Source organism: Festucalex cinctus, chromosome 19, assembly GCF_051991245.1.
Source record: "Festucalex cinctus isolate MCC-2025b chromosome 19, RoL_Fcin_1.0, whole genome shotgun sequence".
Taxonomy (NCBI): domain Eukaryota; kingdom Metazoa; phylum Chordata; class Actinopteri; order Syngnathiformes; family Syngnathidae; genus Festucalex; species Festucalex cinctus.
In genome coordinates, this window is record NC_135429.1 from 20,532,902 (window position 1) to 20,551,237 (window position 18,336).

The 18,336-nt window shown below is 42.9% G+C and overlaps 1 protein-coding gene across 2 annotated transcripts in view; it reads left to right on the top strand.

The window, feature by feature from the left end:
* The window catches only part of top2b (DNA topoisomerase II beta), a 724,731-nt gene that overhangs the window by 676,783 nt on the left and 29,612 nt on the right, over positions 1–18,336 (top strand). The window lies entirely within an intron of this gene.

An 18,336-nucleotide genomic window follows, 5' to 3' on the forward strand; every position in this document is an offset into this window, starting at 1 on the left:
AAACGTGTGGACCTAAAAGCCAGCAGATGTCGCTGTTTGACTTGCTGCCTGCGCCACTGCATGCTGTTTCCAGGCATCATAAACAAGACTTCTTAAATCTCCCTGCATCTATCTATAATATTTTTTCTAATAGAATTTGAGATATATTTAAAATCCCTAAAATGTATCAAGTCTGAAACACGCAAACAATTTATTCTCGTGACGTTGCATGATGCGACCGCCTACATGAACTGCGAGATCTCGCGAGAGTTGAGGCGGGACATTACGAGAACTACGCCTCAGAAGCAAATTACTCTTTAATGGTGTCAACTTCCGCTTACCCGCAGGACTTAAATCGGGAAATATGTCCTGATCGACTCTCCAATTAAAGGGTTAGAAATTCCCCTTTTTCCTCACCAGCTCTAAGGCGTCAGCGTGAGGAGACGGGAATTAAATAAGCCGATATATCAAAGTGGATTCACCTAGGTTTGTTCACTGTCATCTTATCATGAGGCCAATCCGTTTTCATACACCTATCAATCCTGAGTGAGTAACCACACACACAGAGCCCTGGAATGCTAGCATGTACACCTCACTTCATTGGCAGCTCCACTTCTCTGAGTTGTTTGCATTTGTTATTGACCTAGTAATTTAATAATCCTTGTTAGGATCATACGGATTTGTTACATATCAAGCTGGAGTATTTGACTTTATTAATACAGATGGAAGCATTGGTTAGAGGTTATTCAAATGCACTTACCTTCCTCCAAACGTCCGTTACTGTTGTCCGTCTTGGAAAAAATAATGAGGTGGACTCATAAAATGTCCGGAATAAATAAAATAAAATCAAAAAAATAATGAGGGCTCATCAAACGTCCCAAATAAAATCATAAACAAACATTAAGGTCTTATAAAACGACCAAAGAATAAAAATAAATCATAAACAAATGTGAAGGTCTTATAGAACGACCTCAAATAAATAAAATAAAATCACAAACAAATGAGAAGGTCTTATAGAACGACCTCAAATAAATAAAATAAAATCACAAACAAATGAGAAGGTCTTATAGAACGACCTCCTTATAAAAATAAAATCATAAGCAAATAAAAGGGACTTATTAAAACGTCCAAAAATAAATATAATAAAATCAAAACAATATGAGACAAGATAGTAGAATGATTAATACGAACCTTGTCTTTTAAATAATTTTATTAACAATAATAAGACAACCAATATAAATCAAAAATCACATTTAATGATAAAACTTTAAATCAATCAAAATAAAATAAAATAAAATAAAATAAAATAAAATAAAACAGGAGATTAAAAATAGTATAACCTTTTACAATAAGCTTTACAAGATTGATCATTCCTCGGAAAAGCTTAAGACCTGATTGACAATAAGATGTTTTTGGCAAAAATAATTTTGAAGATATGAGAGTGTATTAAATGGCCCCCACCCTAACACGCGATTAGTCATTCATATCTTCCTATTATACATCATTATTGCAAAAAGATTTGTACATTACCAATCATTGAAGAAAAGATTCCAGTCACAGCTTAATCCCAGTCCTTCGTAAAAATCCAAAGTCCAGGCAGGCAGTTATATTCCATCTTCGAGAATGCACTCTGTACAGACACATCGCAGGGTGAAAAGGGGCTTCGATCGCGACTGGTGACGCCTTTTTATACTCTTGGGCCACACCACTGACTCCTTCCGGTGAATGTCTCTCCGCGCACCTTCTCATATCACAACGCACTTGCTGGGACTCATTTCCAGTAATCTTCCACCGACGAGCCATGAAGATGAGGTCATACATTCCTTACAAATGTGTCATGGATACACAGCGTTGCATGATGAGTCATACATGAAAATATGTCAAGGTCTTCAGCTCTATTCGACAAATGATGAACGTTAAAATCAATAAAATCATATATATATTAATTAAGCAAGCATGAATAACATATATATACATTACATGTTAAATCCCAAATTCTCTCAGCTTGAATTTAACAGGTTAATTCTAATCTCTGTTGCACATCTTGTATATATCTTTGTTAAATCAAACAATACATACGGACAATCTTTTCAATGCAGTTACAGCAATATTATCAGCGATAAAAGACAGTATCGCTTATAAATGAAAGAAAAGAAAAAGAAAGACAGAAAAACTTCATAGTTGGCTTTCAATGTGTTACAAACATTGATCCAAAAATCAGGTTAACAATTATCGAATATAGATTGTGTTGTGTATTATTATTTAATTCAGGATATCATTTATTTATATTTAATTTGTATCTTATATGTAATGTCCGGGCAATGCTGAGTGGGTGGCTTAGTTGTACAGGTTTGGCGGCATCTGGTGGTTACTTTGAGGAACTACACCCAGAGGCCAAAGAATGATTCAGTCCTACAGACACCAATTGGTCTCTAACTAAGAATTGAGTCTAGCCCATTAATTTGCTATCTCATTTTACATGATATGGCGTCTCATCTGACCCACTCAATCTACTCAATTCAACACCCCCTCCTAGAGATCAATGGTGTCCAAACTGATCAACCTCAAAAGCCCCCAGCTCCAACCCGTCACCTGCATTCAACCCCCTTGTGTCCTCCGGCAACGGAGACACCGGGGATTCAGAAGGCAAGGAGTCGGACGGAGGATCAGTAAGAGGAGACCACAGGCCCAGTTCACCTATCATCAGGGAGGGAGATGACCCCGTTCCACCCCCATCCTCGCCTTGCACACCCTCCAGGTCATCAGTGGTCGATGTAACCGTGGGGGAGGGTGATCTCAACAGTGGCACAACCTTACCAACTGGAACATCCTGTCGGGCGGCTCTGGGTTCCCCAGGCTCGTCAACCCGGTCCAGGAAGGGCGAGGAGGGCGTTACAGGCTCGTAGGGCCACTCATCCCGATTGGATCCGACCTGTCTCAAAGGAGTGGCGGCTACACAGAAGCCAGCCAAGGTGTCGAATGTCAAGCGCCGAGCACCGTCAGGCAGGCGCCATATCATGCGCATTAAAGGGAAAGTTCTCCCGATAAATTCACCCTCAACGTTAAAATAATAACGTATCTCTTTCAAGCGACTTTGAACCAAACCTTCCAACTTACTTGAGCCCGCGAAGTCAGCAAAGCCAGGCCATATCCAGGAACCACACTGGATATCAATGAAAAAATCACTGACGAAATTTAGAAAAAGCCCGTCTGGTATGAGCCACATTTCTCTACCCTCATCCACTGCGGGCAAAGGATAGCAGCAATGTCCATAGAAAGCGTCCCCCACCACCCAAGCGGACGTGAGGAGATCACTTCCACAGAAGACACACTGCGGCTGATCCTGGTTATCCTGTTAAACACACATCCAAAATTCGACAATTCTTAGACCTGGGGGAAACCTAAAATATTGCGGCTCCCAATATATACATTCTAATCTTAGTCTAAGTTTCCATCCGCATCTACTCCATCAATGCGGAACACCTCTACTACGGGAGAGCGAGGGTGTGGTCGCTCTTCCGAGTAGCGGAACCTCTTGGCGGGAGAGTAAAATAAAAATAAAAATAAAAAAATACATAGATAAAAACCCAAATTACTAAAACCAAGTGGTCGACCAGACATAACCAAAGGAGAATTAAAATTATTCCCCACACTACTAACTTAGTTGTTCGCTATATCCGACACAACAATAAAAAAGCCATATTATAAAAATTATCCAATATTCCACTTCATTACTCACGTTTTAAAGGGCGCCTGGTCTTCCAATAATACCTTTACCCAAAGCATTACAAGCCATGGTTAGTTGTTGGTTACTGTTCCGCCAAAAGATTTCAGTGAGAAGTGAGGAAGTCAGGGCTAGGGCGTCTTATCTATAATTGGACCGATCCCGCCCTTTTCTGAAGCCCATCCCCACTTCTCAATAATTTCCCCTTAGTCGGCCCCCCCATTTTTTCTGCAGCTCGTTGGCCAATAACTGAGCTTTAACCTTATTTGGTGAGGTTTTCTCTTTATAATTTCGGTGGGTAGATAATGCCAAGATCCCTCTTTTGATAACTGCAACAGCTATAACTGCTGACAGGACAATTCCTGACACTAGCAGGAACCATAGCCCTACATCATATAATAAACCATACAGCCCTGTACTTATCCCAATAATCGCCGTCCCTGCTACATCTTCTACAACTTCCCCGGCTGTAGTGGCCACAGTTTTTACTACACCTTTTATTGCCAATCCTATTCTCTCATACCAAGTACATACATGTTCCCCCTTATGATCATATTCGTCACTGTGTCCACAATGCAGCCATCTTTCAGCAGGTTCGTGGCATGTGCCAGGGCCATAAATTTTATTAAATCCCAGCCAATCAAACCCTGTAACTATATCCCCTTTACAAAGGGTCTTCCTAAATGCGTGACCTTCTAAGATCTGCATAATAGAGTCAGGAGGCTTGGGGATCATTCTTAATCCTACCATTTTGGATAAGTCATTATCTTTGTCCCATCGCGTACAATATTCTCTACCTGCAGCTTGACTCCGGATCCATTGATTACTATTATCCTTGATCCATACTGCCCCCTCATAGTTGGCATAATTCTCATCGCGATAACGTACATTACAAAAATTCTGAAATCGGGAGACTTTATAACAGGGTATACGTGCTTATACAATTGTGCATTCATTAAAAATTTTCACGGACTCTCCCCCCTTACACAACATTTCCCATGGTCTTGGATTAGCATATAAGGCTGGTTTTTCAACGTCAGGCCAAATATCGTTCTCCTTAGAATACACCGTCGCTATATATTGATATTTAACCCAATAATTCTCCGACTCTCCTAAGCAAGGTATCACATCCTGAACCATCTCATCTTTATTGAGCCCCCACCACGTCTTACTTTCATCTCTCGTGTGTCCTTCTTTCCATGCTTGTAGCACTCCTTTAATCGTTAGGTTTGTGTTCAACCCTGTACAGTTATATATCCAATGAGTCAAAGGTGGCGTTCCTGTCTCCACCAAGGGGCATCGTGGTGAAATTCCACTTATCCACTCCTTCCTATGCAATCTGTTATACATTCTCAATGCTACACATTGGTCAATTTTAACAAAATCCCCTTTTGGGACATTATATAAATCATCCGGTGTAGGAATACGTTGAGCCCACATCCGTGCCCATACTACTTTTAACACATTTATTCCCAAAGTTTTATTAAAGGTTGATTTCAATATATATGTATCTCTTTTCCATATCCATGGAAAGGAATCATTTAGCCATACTTCATATTTCACTTCTATTTTCTCTTGATCTAATGCATTTCCGGCATATAATCTAATAAAGTGACTCAGGATTAACCTTACATCACGCCTAAGCCCTATATCGAAGGGTATAATTATATTACCCTCATCTGCATAACAAAACATATATTAGGGCTCAAAACAATATTTCATCATATTCCAATCACAATGGCTATTATTATACGACTGGGCCTTTTCTAACATTAACTTGCATCCTGGCCGTCGCGTTATTACTAATTTTTTCTGTGATATTGGTACAGGCTTTTTAAATTTTGCAAACCGACGTAACTTAAAAAATTTAGGTGACCTACCTGACGATGAAGCAGGAGTACCTGGCAAGTAATCAGTGGTCCCGTTGGTCCCTGGCTCCTCGCACCGAAAGGTTATACAGTTCCAACATGGTTCCCCTGCTGGGCGAAATTCGGTACAGGTGTCATTCCGTGGGGCCGCCGGGTAGGTAAAGTCAGAGGCGTCATGGTCTGTCTTCAACCAGTATCCACCTGTTGCATCTGGCAGTCTTGCACAATATTCGTTGAAGTACCAAGCAGGTTCTTCCTTCCCGATCTGGACCCAGTTCTTTCTGATGATTCTTTGTTCTTGCTTCTCCAGACATAACAAGGTAATATTGACTGTAAAGTCGCTTGTTGTGTTATCAACTCGTAAAATCACTGGATGTGCACACTTGCTTTTTGATTTCGCAGGATATGTCATACTTCTTCTCAACACCTCCAGGGTTTCATTATAATATGTGCTGTTAAAGGTGCGAAGATAGGAATTTATCACTGCTATCTTCTCCCTTCTCCATTCTACCCCACAGGGTTTTTCCTCGCCAGCACCGCAGGCTCCCTTCTCCCTTCTCCATTCTTCACATACATGCTTCACTTCCACCTTCCAGCACGTCTGATTGGTTATTTTAGTGGTGCCATACCGTATTTCTACTAGGTCGAGGGGATTAATCGGGGCTGTGCTAGCGATGCTAGATTTTTGTCTCATCAAATAATATATCAAAAATATTACCATAAAACAAAGTTTGATAGTTATCAAAACTCCTCCATACCTCCAATTTTGTCGCTGGCGGTTAATAGCTTTAGGTTGTTCATCAACCGTGTCCGGTGGGTCTTCTAGCTGAGTACTAGAGCTTAGCTCTAGTATTACTAGCTTGCTACAACCTTGCTCTTCCTCCATCTCGTAGCTCCGTTTCATGCTTTCTCCTTTTGGTCTTGCCCTTTAAGGACTGTTGCGTTTTAACATCTCATTAGCTCCTCCTCCTTTTCTTGGGGGTTGGCCTTCATTACACAATTATCTTATCTTTTTACAAAAACTTATTTTCTTTTAAAATAGGCGGGTTTTTTTTTTTCCAATTTATTGATAATCAATTTTCCTAGCTTTTTTGATCTTTTGACTACTTATCTTCATCATGTCTGGCCCGCAATTCAGCCAATCCTTCTTGCATCTGATTTCATAAAAAACTCTTGATAATCAAACAACAGGGCCGTTGAGGGTCCTGGTGCTTTCTCCTGTTCAAAATTCACGGGTGTTTGATTAGACTTCTGTACCTTGGCTTCTACTTCCGCAATTCTTTTTTCCAATTTTCTAATCCTTTCTCTCATTTCTCTTCTCAGGGAGGCTTCTTCATGGAATTGTTGAACTAAAGACACCCCAATATGGCCTAAATTGACCAAGATCTTTGAAGAGATCATGTAGAGTCGGTACTAATCGTCTTGGGGTATTTTCTACTAATTCTTTACTCATTTCTAACCTGGTTATTCGATTCTTCAGTTCAGCAATCTCGTCTTCCATCTGCTTCTTGTTGTTACTTCTCTGAAGATGTGGAAGGCTGTGGACCCTGGCGTCTGTTCCAAAGGCGTGACAAAACTACCTCGAGGTTCTTATATTTTCTCACCTCGTCGTCCTCACTGTCTTCGCTCAACTCGAACTTATACTCTTCCTCTTCTGGTTCCTCCTTGTTAGGGGAGGCGCTCTTTCCCTTTACTGGCCCTTCCCTCCATTCCGCCTTTGACCTCACGGTTGGAGTTTCCAATACTTTACCCATCTCCATCTGTTCCTCCTGGGAAAAAATGGAATGAGGGGCCCTTCTACACTTTCTCACCAATTCTTTCCATCTAGGTGATCTATACTCACATGGATTTGCCTTGTTAAAACTAGGACATCCACGTAGCGACCGATGCACTCGGCGGTCGTCAACTACATGTCCTTCACCGGTACAACCCGGGTATGGACATCCTTGCCACCATTTTTTCTCTGGGCGACTTTTATAGTCAGATTTTCCCCTGACATGGGTCACTCGCTCTCGCCTGAGCCTTCCCTCACTTAATGAATTCGCATTAAGTTTTTCTAGCTTTTCTGTGGCCACCTGGGCTAATGCCATCATCTTCTCATTACCACTAGGCCTTATTTTTTCACTCTTTTCATCTCTATAGGTTCTACCACTATACATTCTTATCTGTGCACTACTATGGCACTCCCTATAAAAAGTACATTTGGGGTGAAGCCGCTTGGCCTCCTCCTCCGTACTCATTGACACTTCCATTCCCAATGAGTATATACCCTCATAAGGTTTCATGGCCATCATTATTTTTACTTTTACCCAGTATCCTGTGTCAAACCTCGTATCCCTTTGAGGCGACACCACTGGACTCACTCTTACTACTGCTGTTTTAGCCTTATATTCCATTTTATCCAATATAGCATACATTAACACATTACTACTACACACACTACTAATATTTATTACCCTTTCTTGTGGGACGTCAGGTAATGTTTCCATCGGAATATCCCCTCGGGCTAACACACCATTGATTACTGTGGCCCAGGGTACCCCTGGTTCAACTACACACTTAGGTTCAACATATATTCGAGTTGGCGTCGCCTCCGAGCCAACAATAAGCGGAGCCGGGCGATACTCACCTCCTTCTGGCGGCCAGTTGTTGTAAAGCAGCGCCTGAAATCTTGGGTCGCACGTCCTCTCGTTTATCTCCATCGGCCAATAGGTCAGCAAATCGGAACTCAGCGACTTTATCGGGGTTTCCGCTCTAGTTAGCTGCCACCCTTCGGCTTCCCCAGCTCTTATCAGTGAACCTCTTTCCATTCTCATCCAACAATGTTGACAATACAATACCTTCTCTCCATCCCACCTACATTTACAATACTGTGCATCTGTATTCTCTTGCGGGGCTAAATCCCACTGAACATGCACTTTTATTCTAGGTAGGCTCTTTATTCTACAATACCCACATACCTGTATTTCAAATATCTTAGCCATGCCTACCTCGCTCAAATCCGGCTTAAGCTCGTCCAACCAGCCTTCGTCGGATATCTGTTCCACATTCCACTGGCTCCTCGACTCTTCGCTTCCACTACAAATTATGCAGGTCAAGATAGCCGGTTGCCAACTAAAATCTTCTACTCTATTAACAATATATCCTCTTATTGCATTTATCCAAAGATTAAATGCCCTACCAACCATTACTTCCTTTTCAGTCCTCCGCACGATGACAGCTCCTTTCACCATAACGAGCTTGACAAAGGCCGGAGTGGCTGCTTCCATTTTTTTATTATTTGTCTTACTCCTTAGCTTTAGGCTGAATTAACTGGCATTGGTTTTAGCTGCTCTACCCCTTGGAGTCCCTTCTTTTTTAATCGCACTGTATTTCTGTCTAAAACTTCTTCAATGATGTCAGATTGGTCATACTTTGCTTTTACTGCCTGGCTATCAGATGGACCATGAGATTTTATCCACACTCTCTGTCCTACCTGAAATGGGCACTTTCCTTTCTGAGTGTTATCTGTACTTTGCATTCGTCCTACCTCAGGAGCGACAAAGGGGCGCTGGTTTAATTCCTCTGAAGGGGAAGGTCTATCTGCTCTGCTCCTCCCATTCAAGTCCTTGACCAACTCCACCAATTTTTCACTCCATTCTTTTCCATTAGCATTTTTCCCGAGCCAACTTTTAACTAGGCCAATGGTTCGTTCAGCCACGCCATTAGCTTGAGGGGTGTAAGGCGGAGAGTAAGTCCTTATTATTCCCCACTTTTGACACCACCTGTCTATTGTAGCGTTTTTGAAATGAGTTCCATTGTCAGTTCTTAACTCTCTCGGTATGCCTAACCACATACAACCCTCTTCTAGTGTTTTCAGCACGCTATTAGCATTCGCATTACGCACCGCTTTTAATCCAAAATGTCCTGACATCGAATCTACAAGCACGACAAGATACTTCTCACCTTTAGTGCCGTTTACTCCCATGGGGCCTGCTACGTCCATGCAAACTGATGCCCATGGAACAGTGCTTTTAATCGTCAATCCGTCCACTCGTTGCCCTCGGCGTCCTGCATTATACTTATTACACAACTCGCAATTTCGTATAACTGAACGAATTTTCTTTTCTGGGATCCAAAGTTCCAGTTTCTCCAGCTTTCTTTTTGTGGGCAAGGCACCTCCATGGCCTAGCGCTTCATGTACGGCCTTAGTAACCTCACACACAAACTCATCTGGGACCACTTTTCCTCCTTTGGGAGTATTGTCCCATTTTTCTGCTCCTACAATTACCAATCTTCTCTCTTGGACGTATTTATCTATTTCATCATTTCCTCTCCAGTGAGCCCCCTCCTTGACGTGGGCTTTCTGGTGAACAACATCGATAGTCATATTTAACCTTAACTCGGCTATTTTCTTCCATAACTCAGCATGAGCAATTTCTTTACTCCTCGCTCCTTCAAACCCATTTTCTTCCCAAATGGATAAGTCCTCTTTGAGCGCCTGAGCACAATAGTGACTATCGGTTATAAGTCTTACTCGACTCACGTGTAATCTTATGGCCTCTAACAATCCTTCTAACACCGCTGTAGCCTCTCCTGCTTGGGCACTACCAGGAGTCTGACCTTTTCGGCGGCATATCTCTTTACCATTGTGTTTCAGGATGAAGCCCCAGTGGGCATACTGGTCTTCACCCTTTTTGGATCCATCTGTATATAGAATCCATTCATATGGTCTCTCCTCACTATTTACAGTTTTCGCCTGTTTTTTAGATATGGATTTTGCTGGTCCTATCTCTAGGTCAGGGTCAAGCAGGATATCTTCCCACCTCCCCCATCTCACATTCGTCGCTTTAGTACTTTCTAGTGTGTCTTTACGCAGGTATCGATGTACTTGACTCTGCGTAACAACTTTTATGCCTTGTCCCTGGGCTAGGTCTTTTAATGTTCCCCAATATTTAGCAAGAACTGCTAATTCTCTCTCCTCCTGGGGAAACTTTTTCTCAACATTATTTATAGTGTAAGTCCATAGTGTCACTAAGCCGGCACCTTCATTACTAACACTTACCATTGCATTATCTTCATCACATTGTATCTCGGCAACCAACCTGACTTCCAAGCTTCTCGGTTCGAGGCGTATAGCATTTTTTACTACGTTTTTAAGCCCTTCTAAATTCTCTTGGTCTTTAGCTGACCAAGGCCAATCTTTTGTTTTCTTTTCGTTAGGAATTTTACGCAATCGAGCATAAAGGGGTCTCGCAAATTTCTGATAATACGGAACATGATCTCGAACATAATTACACAGTCCTAATATTTTCTGTAGCTCGTTCTCGGACGTTGGAGGCAAAATCTGTTCTATTTTCTCTCGATACGCTTGCGACAGCCCCAAGTCTTCAGACACTTGGAATCCCAAGTAATCTACCTCAAACCTGGCCAGCTGACACTTCTTAAGATTTAGTTTTAATCCTGCCTCCGTCACTCGTTCGATTACGGCCTGCAGAATCTCCAAATGTTCCTCCTCCGTGTCACTAGCGATGAACACATCATCGATGTAAACTGTGACTGGGAGACCTTCCAAAATATGCAAGACAGCTGATTGAAATACATTCGGGGAGTTCTTATATCCCTGCGGCAACCGCTGCCAAACGTATGCTTTTCCTTTATGCGTAAACGCTGTTTTCCCTTGTGATGCTTTGGCAATTCTCAGGGAAAAGAATCCATTTGCAAGGTCAATACATGATTTATACTTCTTTACTCTTAATGTTTTTAAAGACGCCTGGGGGTTTATGAGGCTCGCTCGGTTAGCCACCGTTCGGCGGTTTAGAGCTTTAAAGTTAATGACTGGCCTCCATCCCCCTCCTACCGCTTCAGGTTTTTTAACAGCTTGAATTGGGCTATTGGTAATAGGGTTTAGTTCTTCACGAATAATGCCAAGTGCTAATAATTCTTTTACAATTACCTCCATTTCGGCCACTGCTCCGGGGTTGAGGGGATATTGCCTCACTGGCGGATGTACCCCCCCAATTATAATATGCACATAATTTGCGCCTAAATCACCGCAATCATTCTTAAAATGTGCGATGGCGGCTTTGTCTAGAATTTCACCTAATTTCTTTTTCCCTTCCAGTGTTAACACACTGTCTTGGATTTGTTGGGCTTTTACGGCAGGTACATCTACTGATTTATACCATTCTTGGTCGGGTATTATTTTTGTAGGGCCTACTTTCACTAATTTAGGTTTTAGTTTTTCCCATCTCTTTTTCGCAACTTGCCTTTTATTTTTAGGTATTTTCATTTCTTCTGCATCTTTTAATGTCAACAAATTGTATGGTCCTAACACCCACACAATTCCCTTCCAAATCCCTACCGGCATTTTGGCAATCGAGCCATCAGCTACCATTACTTTTAGGTGTCCAATTCGTTTTAAGGCTCTACGGGTCATGGACACCTCGGCCCCTGTGTCTACTAAATAGGGCACTCCCTCCACCTTAGCATAAAGGTTATCCCCTATTCTGTAAACCCCTTCTAGGGTGACCCGTGCCTTTGTTTCCATTATTTCCCAGGCCCCCCGGAGGCTGCAGCCTTGCGAGCCTCGAGGAAGGCCTTCCTTTCTTCTGGGTTCAGTTTGTCAAATTCTTCTTTGGGCATATATGCTAGACCTGGTCTTCGCACTGCTGGCTGTTGTCTTGGTTGGGGCCTCGTCTGCTGTCCTGGCTGGGTGGCCTGTCTCTGATTCCAGTTCGTTCTCTGCTGCTGAGGTCTCACGTAGGGGACAGTCTGAACTGGTTGCTGAGCTCCCTGCTGGACCTGCTGTTCGCTCCCTCGGGTGCGACTAGCGACTGGTCCGGTCCTCCTTTTCTCAGCGTTGTGCTTAGTTAGGCGATCCCACTTCTTAACGGAGGCTTCAATTTTCAGCGTCGTGCTATTTGGGGCCAATTTCACAAAGACAGCTTCGTTCCCTCTGTCCTTGACAATCATCCGCAGCACTTTGATATACCTATTTGGAGATATAACTTCCTTAATTTTGTGCCACACATTTAGCAGTGAAACGTCCCTTTTGAGTTGCTCTCTAGCCCTGCTAATATGGGCATCTTCATCCTCATCTTCGCCGTCCACCCATCTTTCGTAGACCTGTTGTGGTGTTTCGTTTGGTCCGACAGGGCTAGCGATGATGTACTGAAGCCATAGTTTCTTAGCACCATCTCCTCCTGGGGCGTCTCTAATCATAGGCCATGTCTCAACTAAATACTCTTTAGCTGTCTCTAGCCTACCCTTTTGGCGAACCAACTCCTTCAAGGTCTTAAATTGTTGCACCTCCCCCTCCATGTCATGTGGTTGGGGCACTGGGTTTGGTACTATTGTAGTTGATCCCAGCTGTGTCACATATTGGGACTGTTGGTTCAAAGAGGTTCTTGGGGCGGCTGGTACCGTTACAGTAACCGCTGCTCCATCGTTATCAGAACCTGAATTTAGGTCATCGTCGGCTCTCAGCTCACATTTTGCTTTATTATTTATTGCTTTTTTAAGCCTTCTCAACATAAAATCATGTGCCACCGCCACGTAGCCATCCCTGAAATTCTTAGTCAGGTCTTGGTGAATTAATAATGTGGTATATGGCGGAGCCTGTAAAATGTTAATAGCCTCGCGATAAATTATTCGCATAGTTAGAGGCATTTTACTATCTAGCTTACTGAGCCAGGCAGGTGGATAGGGGCGATCTACTTGCCCTGCCTCGGGTACGTAAGCTCTTCGCCCATCCTTTGTCTCGATCCATCCCAGGTTAAGATCTCTAGCTACCCTTGCTGAGGATTGGTACACGTCAAACGTAGGTTGAGGATTTTTCTTTCTTTTACTAACTGGTCTTGTAACTATTTTCGGGTTCTGGCCGGGGTTGCCCGGGTCATCTTCTGATGAGGTTGAGTCTTGGTCTTCGTCAGCGGGGTTAGCGCCAATCACGGTCGAAACAGGAGCTTGCTCTTCATCGTCTTCCTCTTCGCTCCCATCTCCTGGCATCGCTAACGGTTCCATCGAGTTTACATTTCCCATATGCCTTTTTTGCGAAACCTGTGGCAGGGGCACCGGCGTTATGGGGGGTTGTCCCGGAAAGAGCTCCCGTGCTGTTCCAGGGGTAGACGTGACGGGGCTAAAGGTCACCGTTCCCCTTGGGGCCTTGTTTTTTCCCTTTGGGGTTTGTCTGCTCGGTCCCTCTTGCTCTTCGTCTTCCACCTCCCGGGCAGCTTCTGACTTCCTTCCACTTACCGGGAGAGGCACGGGAGATGTTTTAACTGGGGATGATGACTGGGGTGAGTCCCTGGGTTCTCCGTTTATTGATTGCTGGAGCTGGCGTCGTTCACGATGCATCTGTCTAGTACGGGTTAAAATCTCGTCTGTCACTGATTTAACTCGTTCCTCTCTCTGCTTTTTTGATATTACTATCACAAATTCTACTCCCGATGGTGTTGTTACAGGAGCCTTAGCTCTTAGAGTGAACGCTGCTACTGCTATGGACTCAGCCAGTTGCCACTGCATCTTTCCAGTTTTAATCCAATTTACAGCCATCACTATTCTCTCCGCTCCTTCTCCTAACGCTTTGTCGACCCCCCTCTCCAATGCTTTTGCCATCTCGTCCGCATATTGTGACTGATCGATTTTGGGGTTCCACTCTGTCCCTGGCACGTGTATTATCATGCCGTAGGGAGTGTTCCCACCACTAGTTTTTGCCGCTATTATTGGCCGCTGATTATCTTTTTGTAATTCTTGTTTAACCTCTAATTCATATTCTTGTCCCGCTTCCTGCCTTAAAATGTTTCCAAGCGCTTTACTATGCGGTTTTAGTGATCTATCTGTTATTATCACTATAGCATCCCCCCGTATTTGCCAGGGGCTTCCCACATAGTGGCACAATATTACACCATTCCCAATTGAAACCTTTTTTGTTTCCTCCGGCAGCCCACCCAGGGGCGCCGTTCTTATCAGGGGAGTCATTTTTACAATTTTTCCCGGGCTTTCATTTTCTGATGCTCCTGCATCCTCCTCATGGACACATGAGCCCATATCAACAAAGCCCTCTTCACCAACGGCCTCAGCTGGCCTTTTCCGCATTTTTTGTAACTCTTTCTGCTTTTGATCAAATCCCGACTGCTCCCAGAGGTTGAAGCTTAATGCTTCAGCCCCCTGGGGATTTGCTAATTCCACCCTTATCTGCATTTTCTCAGCGAGGGATTTAATCGTAGAGTCCCACTGGACTCCGGTGCTAGTTACTTCCACTACGTTATACACATCCAACAACACAGTCCACCAGTGGACCCAAAGGCCCACCGTCCCAGAGGTGCATCCCTCTTGGGGGTGGTTTACCACTACTGTTGCTATGCCCATTATTTCGGGAAATTCACTCACGAACACTCCTGTTTCCTTCACCGACCTTTCCACCTCAGCTGCGAGGTCGGCAAGACGGATTGAAGGGTTGTTTACTTCCAGGTGCCTTCTTGCTCCTGGTGGCCATCGATCTACACCCTCGCCCAGTAGCATAACCACTACTGGTATATCTGGTTGTTCTAGAGGCTGGGGTGCAGGCATTAACCCTGCTACCCCCTCTGTAGGGCTGGGGGGCTTTCCCCTCCCATTTCTCCCTATTATTCTTTCCATTACTTCACTAGCGTGTTCTATAGCCCGCTTTGCTTTCTTATTGTAGGAGTGGAGCTATCTATTTCCGAAGCCTTCCCCGCGCGCTTTGGGTTCAGGGACGTACTTTAGCTCCTGGTTACTCAGCTCCGTACTCATGTACGTTGCCTCTACTGCTATCAGGACTACCGACTTCGAGTTTTTCCTACCTTTACTCGTCGGCGGATGTCCTCTCTCAAACGGTGGGGTGTGTTGTCCTTTCGGGTCGGTTGTAATCCTTCCCGCTTCTCTTCTCCGGGATCTGGATGTCTTCTTGTTCCTGGACACGTCTGCTAGGAACCGAAAAAGGCTGCCTCCACTAGAACATTAGTCTAGTGGAAACTCCTACCTTTCCTCCTTGGTTCTCGACGACTTTCTTCTTGTGCCAATGGACACTCCTGTCAAAACCGAAAAAGGCTGCTTCCACTAGAACATTAGTCTAGTGGAAACTCCTACCTTTTCTCCTTGGTTCTCGACGACTTTCTTCTTGTGCCAATGGACACTCCTGTCAAAACCGAAAACTTAAAAGTTTTTCAAAACCTCCAGGAGAAAAGGCAAGCGACCGGGAATCAGGGTTAGGTTTGCAGCGTCAGCCTCCGTTAATGTGTCCACTATCAAAGAAAAGGGACTATATATATCTTCAGGCACCCCGCAATAACTAAGCAAAGAGTATGGTAGTCTTGCTAAATATGGATACCTGCGATAACAAACAAATAAAATAGGCAACCGCACCCAATATGGAAGGCCTAAATACCGTAGACCATAGTTTATCATCACACAGTTGAAAGAGACTGCTTCTCTCCGAGCAGCTCTCCACCATCAACTCTAACTGTTCAAGCCCTCCTCCTCTTTGTGGGCGGGCTTGAACCACCCCTTGACTCAGCCCCTCCCTCAGGAATGCGCGACGCAGCGCGCTCTGCCAAGTACACTATCAGTACTTTCACAGCTGACCAGAGCAGCAGGTCGCTGTTAAAGCCCATTCACTTTGAATGGCCTTCTCACACTCAACCTCTTTTAGAGTGCAAGTCTCCTGGGGGAGCCAGTCACCGTTTCATTAACACAAAATATTACAATCAACTTCAACTCAAAAATCACACTAGATTTTCACAATTAAAGAAGCTCTTTTCCATGAAACACTATTCATCAAAGAGACTATTTTGTGTTAGCTCAGGGTCGTATGACATGACAATTTATCAGCGAGTTCGCTATCAGCTCCAAGCACTGTGCCCTCCGCTCAGAGCCGCACTTACTCGGGTTCCTGTTTTGGGCCTCGATCGATCCCGATTTTGACAAAAATGAGTCAATCGAGCCCCACGTCTGGGCGCCACATGTCAACTTCCGCTTACCCGCAGGACTTAAATCGGGAAATATGTCCTGATCGACTCTCCAATTAAAGGGTTAGAAATTCCCCTTTTTCCTCACCAGCTCTAAGGCGTCAGCGTGAGGAGACGGGAATTAAATAAGCCGATATATCAAAGTGGATTCACCTAGGTTTGTTCACTGTCATCTTATCATGAGGCCAATCCGTTTTCATACACCTATCAATCCTGAGTGAGTAACCACACACACAGAGCCCTGGAATGCTAGCATGTACACCTCACTTCATTGGCAGCTCCACTTCTCTGAGTTGTTTGCATTTGTTATTGACCTAGTAATTTAATAATCCTTGTTAGGATCATACGGATTTGTTACATATCAAGCTGGAGTATTTGACTTTATTAATACAGATGGAAGCATTGGTTAGAGGTTATTCAAATGCACTTACCTTCCTCCAAACGTCCGTTACTGTTGTCCGTCTTGGAAAAAATAATGAGGTGGACTCATAAAATGTCCGGAATAAATAAAATAAAATCAAAAAAATAATGAGGGCTCATCAAACGTCCCAAATAAAATCATAAACAAACATTAAGGTCTTATAAAACGACCAAAGAATAAAAATAAATCATAAACAAATGTGAAGGTCTTATAGAACGACCTCAAATAAATAAAATAAAATCACAAACAAATGAGAAGGTCTTATAGAACGACCTCAAATAAATAAAATAAAATCACAAACAAATGAGTAGGTCTTATAGAACGACCTCCTTATAAAAATAAAATCATAAGCAAATAAAAGGGACTTATTAAAACGTCCAAAAATAAATATAATAAAATCAAAACAATATGAGACAAGATAGTAGAATGATTAATACGAACCTTGTCTTTTAAATAATTTTATTAACAATAATAAGACAACCAATATAAATCAAAAATCACATTTAATGATAAAACTTTAAATCAATCAAAATAAAATAAAATAAAATAAAATAAAATAAAACAGGAGATTAAAAATAGTATAACCTTTTACAATAAGCTTTACAAGATTGATCATTCCTCGGAAAAGCTTAAGACCTGATTGACAATAAGATGTTTTTGGCAAAAATAATTTTGAAGATATGAGAGTGTATTAAATGGCCCCCACCCTAACACGCGATTAGTCATTCATATCTTCCTATTATACATCATTATTGCTAAAAGATTTGTACATTACCAATCATTGAAGAAAAGATTCCAGTCACAGCTTAATCCCAGTCCTTCGTAAAAATCCAAAGTCCAGGCAGGCAGTTATATTCCATCTTCGAGAATGCACTCTGTACAGACACATCGCAGGGTGAAAAGGGGCTTCGATCGCGACTGGTGACGCCTTTTTATACTCTTGGGCCACACCACTGACTCCTTCCGGTGAATGTCTCTCCGCGCACCTTCTCATATCACAACGCACTTGCTGGGACTCATTTCCAGTAATCTTCCACCGACGAGCCATGAAGATGAGGTCATACATTCCTTACAAATGTGTCATGGATACACAGCGTTGCATGATGAGTCATACATGAAAATATGTCAAGGTCTTCAGCTCTATTCGACAAATGATGAACGTTAAAATCAATAAAATCATATATATATTAATTAAGCAAGCATGAATAACATATATATACATTACATGTTAAATCCCAAATTCTCTCAGCTTGAATTTAACAGGTTAATTCTAATCTCTGTTGCACATCTTGTATATATCTTTGTTAAATCAAACAATACATACGGACAATCTTTTCAATGCAGTTACAGCAATATTATCAGCGATAAAAGACA